A 6,020-nucleotide genomic window follows, 5' to 3' on the forward strand; every position below is an offset into this window, starting at 1 on the left:
TATTTCCTAGCAGTGAGATTTGTCTATTTTATGACAGCTAAGTACCTTTCCATCATATAAGGATGCAGCAAAGGTGTACAATAGTAAATTGTCATAATTGCTTATGCATCACCAAACTGAGTTTACTTTAAAAATGCAGGTCTGTACCATGGACATATATCTAATTATCTCTTTTGTTGTCTCCCCCACCCTTTCTCTCTTTTTGCGGGAGGTATAATTTATTAACAATCTGCTTTTTGCATAACTTGCTGCTGGAAAATTAATGATCAAGAGCACAGAGAGGTACACAGACCACTGCAGCTAGGTCTGTCATGCCTCTACAGATGGCGGCACAGACACTGAGCACTTTGGGATCACAACTTGTCAGTATTGCCTCCACAACTCCTGCCCTACCTGCTACAACTGTGTCAGATAGCTCTGCTTAGTCTGCTGGTGCACAGCTACTTCCCAGGAGAAGCAGTAGTGGAAGTGACAATTTTGTCATCTGGCAGGAACTGACAAGGCTGGTGGAGGATATAATGGAGAGGAGCCTTGGTGCACATATTGGCAAGGTTGAAAAATCCTGCATCACATTGCGAAAATGATGCCACATCCAGCACTGACCCACAGAGCTGCTTCAAGAGACAATTATAACACTTCTGAGGGTCAGGATTATATTCCCACTGTTCTCAAGCTGGACATGGGTGCCTCTGAAGTTCTCTGCCTATCCTCAATCATATTGCCCCACAAACTTGTGCCCATTACCATCCCTGTCTGTCTTGTCAGTCCTGTATGTCTATGCATGCTTAACCTACCCTACCTCCCTGACCCTATAATTCCTAAGCACCTTTCCCAATATTCCTCTGTCCCCCCCCCCCAAAAAATGGGCCCAGGTCCCACAAAAAAATTATACCCCATACATACCTCTCCACTTCACCTATGTGTCATCTTGACACAATTGATTTGTTCCAATCGCCCATATGATATCATTCTGCTGTTGTCACTTATCACTGGTGTGACGACTCTTCAAAGTAATAAAATTGTGTGTAGAATTGTACAATTTCATTGTGAAGAAGTGGGTAGGTATGGCGCTGTCCCATGACCCTCCTGAAAATTGCCACACAAAAGCCGAACAGGCAAAACACACCAGGAAACCGGAGGCAATGCTGGAAGCTGGAAACAAGTTTAATATATCCAGAATACAGGTTAAGCGCTTTCTGCAGTGAAAATTGCTGTAGTCTTTCCACTACATGCTACCCTCTGCTTGCCAAACACATTTTCACCACTGTCCTATCCAACGCTTTTTCACATGTTTAATCTGGCTGAAAAATAGATTCATACACAGTGCACATGATAAGTAATGGCCCATGGAAAACCCTTTACTTTATGTCCTCAGCATTTGTACAGAGTTTGGCATAGCACAGCTATGCTGAGTGGCAGTGAACTCTATTTCTCTTCTTATTGCAAAATATGATAATTTTAATTTAATCTGCAGTGGTCCAGTTACTTCCACGTAAATTAGCTTAAATCTGCTGCATTATGGGAAAACAGAGTAAAGGCAGACTAAAGGCAGTACTGTGAAACAGTTAATGTAACAGTTCTTAGGCTGCTGGATGTATTAAAGTTGGAGTTCCTATTTGTGATAATTTTCCTGATTATAGTCTGATGTTTTTGTATAATGTCATGGGTTCAATTACAGCTGAAGGTAAATTAATTACTTCATGGTGTAGTGGATCAGCTGGTTAACTCCCCTACCAGAGGTGAAAACATATTGGACTTGGTCATTACCAACATGGGTGACAGGTGTTCCACACCGGAGGTCAACCCATCACTGGTTAGATCAGACCATAAACTAATCACTCTGGATGTCCACACCCCACCACCACCCCCAACTAAGGAAACCACAGTAAAAAACTTTTCTAAAGCAAATTTCATCTTACTTAAGACAGAGGTGGTACGTTTTACAGCCCCCACGCTAAAGGATAATGCTGCCCAAGATGCAGAAACCTTTAAAGATGCATGGATCATGCCATCCCTAGCAAAACCAAGACTCACTCCTCTAAGAGAAGGAAACCAGTTTGGTGGACCACTGCAATAAACAGGCTATACAATAGAAGGAGGAAACTAGTTCAGAAAAAAAAGCAAATCCCAAGAAGGAAAGACATCCATGATCAGTATCAGTAAGAAACTGAGGTCCCTCATGAAATCATCCAAGGCTAACTTCGAAAGAAAAATAGCCAAGGATTCAAAAGATAACCACAAAGCCTTCTTTAGCTATGTTAAGAATCTAAGTGGCAACTCGCAGATATGCACTGAACTAGTGCAAAATAGCACAAAATATACTGAACCTACTGATATTGCCGACATCCTGGCAGATAGATTCAGTGCAAACTTCACCCCCCTCTCACCTCCAAAAGGGCCCACAGCAATACCAGAAAAGTGTAGTGTCACAAAAATCACAGACGCACAGGTGAAAACAGCCCTTTCAAAAGCCAAAGACAGAGTATCAATGGGACCAGATGATGTCCCAGGCTGCGCCTTGCATGAACTACAGAACGCACTAACCCCCCACCTAAACACACTGTTCACCCTCAGCCTCTCCACAGGCTACGTGCCCATAGAATGGCACACAGCAATGGTTATTCCTCTCCACAAAGGAAGGGCCACAACTGACCCTGGTAACTATCACCCCATAAGCCTGACTAGCCTGGTCTGCAAGGCTATGGAGTGCATCATCATGGAACTCATTAACAAAGACACTGGGAAGCTCCAAACTTTTGACTTGACCCAGTTCAGCTTTGTTAAGGGCAGATCATGCCTACTAAATCTGGTTGACTTCTTTGAGACAGTCACCAAGGCCATAGACGAGGGACAGGTGATTCACACAGCCTACCTTGACCTCTCCAAGGCTTTTGACACCATTCCCCACTCAGGTATTACAGAAAAACTCTCCAGCCTGAACATAAACCCCTATGTTATGAGATGGGTTGCCAACTGGCTTACAGACAGAACTCAGACGGTAAGAATAGCGGGCTCCAGGTCCGACTCTAAACCAGTCACAAGTGGTGTCCTGCAGGTCTCGGTCCTGGGACCCCTACTGTTCGGCATATACTTCTCAGAAGTACAGGCAAACATAGGAGGACTATAGCTAACCAGGTTCGCTGATGACTGCAAACTGGGAGCCATAACTGACTCTCCAGCTGACACAGACATCCTCCAAAAGGGCCTTACAGAGACGGACACCTGATGTCAAAGTCATGGCCTCAAGCTAAATGCCAAAAAATGCATAGTCATCCCGTTTGGGAAAAACAAAACATCCACGAATTACCACATAGGTGGAAACCCCCCTTAATACAGAAGAGGTAATAAGAGATCTGGGGACCCAGGTAGATAGTAATCTCTCCTTTGACAATCATATTGCCAAAGTAGTTAGGAAATCCTTCTATGTGACCCATCTAATTACTAAAGGGTTCGCATCACTCATTAGAACGATCATAGAGTACAATGATCCATTTGGGATGTATCTCACAAGACACTTCCAACAGCTGGAAAGACCATAAAAGTACCTCAACAAGAGGATTACTGGTCTCAAACATATGGCCTATGCAGCCCAACTGAAAAAACTCCAGCTGTACTCAGTGGCATATTGCTTACTCAGAGGTGATCTCTGCCTGACTTACAAAGCCATGTCCAACTCAGAATTTATGGACATGCTCCACCTAAAGAAATTCAAGTCACTGCGAGCCACACACGCTAGTGAGCTTAACCTTGCCACAACAATAAATAGAACATGCTGGAAGGATAGATTCCTGTCACAGAGACTCCCCATGCTTTGGAACAAAATTCCAAATTACATCAGGCAGAGCCCCACACTAGCACTCTTCAAGAGAAACCTTGACGAGTGGATGGTTAACAGAAAATACACCCCTGGGATCACTTCATTGGCTCTGCTTCACAGAGGATCAGTTAATTAATCAGTGGGGCGGCGAAAGCCGACACACTCTGGCTAGGCTTATAAATGCCCTCGGGCAGATAACCTAGTAACTACCTATGAACCTATGAACCTATGACATTTCATATTCATATAATCTATTTAATTGCAAACATCTGTATTTCTCTCCATATAAAACATTTCCTTAACATAACATTGGAATTGTGCAGCAAGACATAATTTTCAAAAGCATTCCAGCCCCAACAGGGAATCTTATTAACATAGCTTACTGTTCAATTCCTGAAAGGGGCAACATTATATGAATGTACTGAAGTTACATAAACACCATTATATGTAGCTATCATTATCCATTTTTATGTTCATAGGTTCATAGGTGTGTACTAGGCCAATGACCCTGGAGCCTTTACAAGCCAAGCCCATAGAAGTGCCCTGGCATCATGCCACCATTAGTTCCCAGTGCCTCTATCAAGTAGAGCCACTGGAGTGATCCCTGGGGTGAACTTTCTATTTCCCATCCACTCATCAAGATTTCTCTTGAAAAGGGTCAGTGAGGTGCTCTGCTTGACATGTATGGGAAGTCTATTCCAGAGCATGGGCAGACTCTGGGTTATGAACCTGTCCCTCCAGCATGTTCTGTTGATTGTGGTAATTAGGTTGAGGTCCCTGGAGTGTGTGGTGCAGAGGGATTGTGATTTCTTTAGGTGTAACATTTCTAAGAGGGCTGAGTCAGACATGACTTTGTAAGTCAAGCAGAGATCACCTCTTAATAGACAATATGAGACAGAGAAAAGCTGGATTTTTTTGAGTCTGTCCATGTAGGGCATGTGTTTAAGGCCTAGGATCCTATTCGTGAGGTACTTTTGTGGGTTTTCCAGCTGTTGCAGGTGTTTAATGAGGTACATGCCAAATGGGGCATTATACTCAATGACTGGTCTAATGAGGGAGGAGTAGAGATGATGACCTCTTTCTTTCTGGATGCAAAACCCTTGGTAATGAGATGTGCCACATAGGACTTTCTGACAACAGTGGCAATGTGATGGTCGAAGGGAAGGTTGCTGTTAACCTATGTCTCCAGATTTCTTATAAAGCCTTCAGTATTCAGTGTGCTACCATCAATGTGGTAATTAGTGGGAACTGAGTTTTTTCCAAAGGGAATGATGACGCATTTTTTGGCATTAAGCTTAAGGCCATGGTTTCAACACCAGTCATTGGTCTCAGTGAGGCCTTTCTGTAAGGATGTCTACATCATTTGGGGAGTTAATAATGGCTCCCAGCTTGCAATCATCAGCGAACTTGCTCAGCCAGAGTCCCTCTGTGTTGGCCTGGACTTCAGAGAAGTAGATGCCAAACAGGACAGGACCCAAGACCAATCCCTGTGGGTCTCCACTCATGACTGGTCGGCAGTCTGACTTGGAGTCTGCTACTTTCACACTGTGGGTTCTATCTGTGAGTCAATTTGCAACCTACCTAGTGATATAGGGGTTGATGCCTGGTTTGGTGAGTCTATCAATAATTCCTGAGTGGGGAATGGTATCAAAGGCCTTGGCCAGATCAAGGTAGGCTGTGTGAACTGCCTTGCCCTTAATCGCAGCTCTGGTGACTGACTCAAAGAAGTCAACCAGGTTGAGCAGGCATGCTCTACCCTTCACAAAACCAAACTGCATGGGATCCAGAGGTTGGAGATTCCCTATACCCTTGTTAATTAGGCCCATGATGATGCACTCCGTAGTCTTACATATCAGGCTCGTCGGGCTAATGAGCCAATAATTTCCAGGGTCTGTAGTCACTCCCCCTTTATGGAGAGGGATGACTGTAGCACTGCACCATTCTGTAGAGACAAAGCCTGAGGTGAGGCTGTGATTGAACAGGGCACACAGATGTGGTGTCAGTTCACTTTGTAGTTCATGCCAAACACAGCCAGGGATATTGCCGGGTCCCATGGAAGCTGTATTCTTGGCCTTGGACAATGCAGCTTTAACCTGTGCTGCAGTAATGCTGGGTGCCTGGCATTCTTCCAGTAATGTGATTGGTCCTTTTGGGGGGGTAAAGTTGGCACTGAATCTGTCGGCCAGTATGTTGGCAATATCTG

Source organism: Protopterus annectens, chromosome 9.part0 (genome assembly GCF_019279795.1).
Source record: "Protopterus annectens isolate FY-2018-M chromosome 9.part0, PAN1.0, whole genome shotgun sequence".
Taxonomy (NCBI): Eukaryota; Metazoa; Chordata; order Ceratodontiformes; family Protopteridae; genus Protopterus; species Protopterus annectens.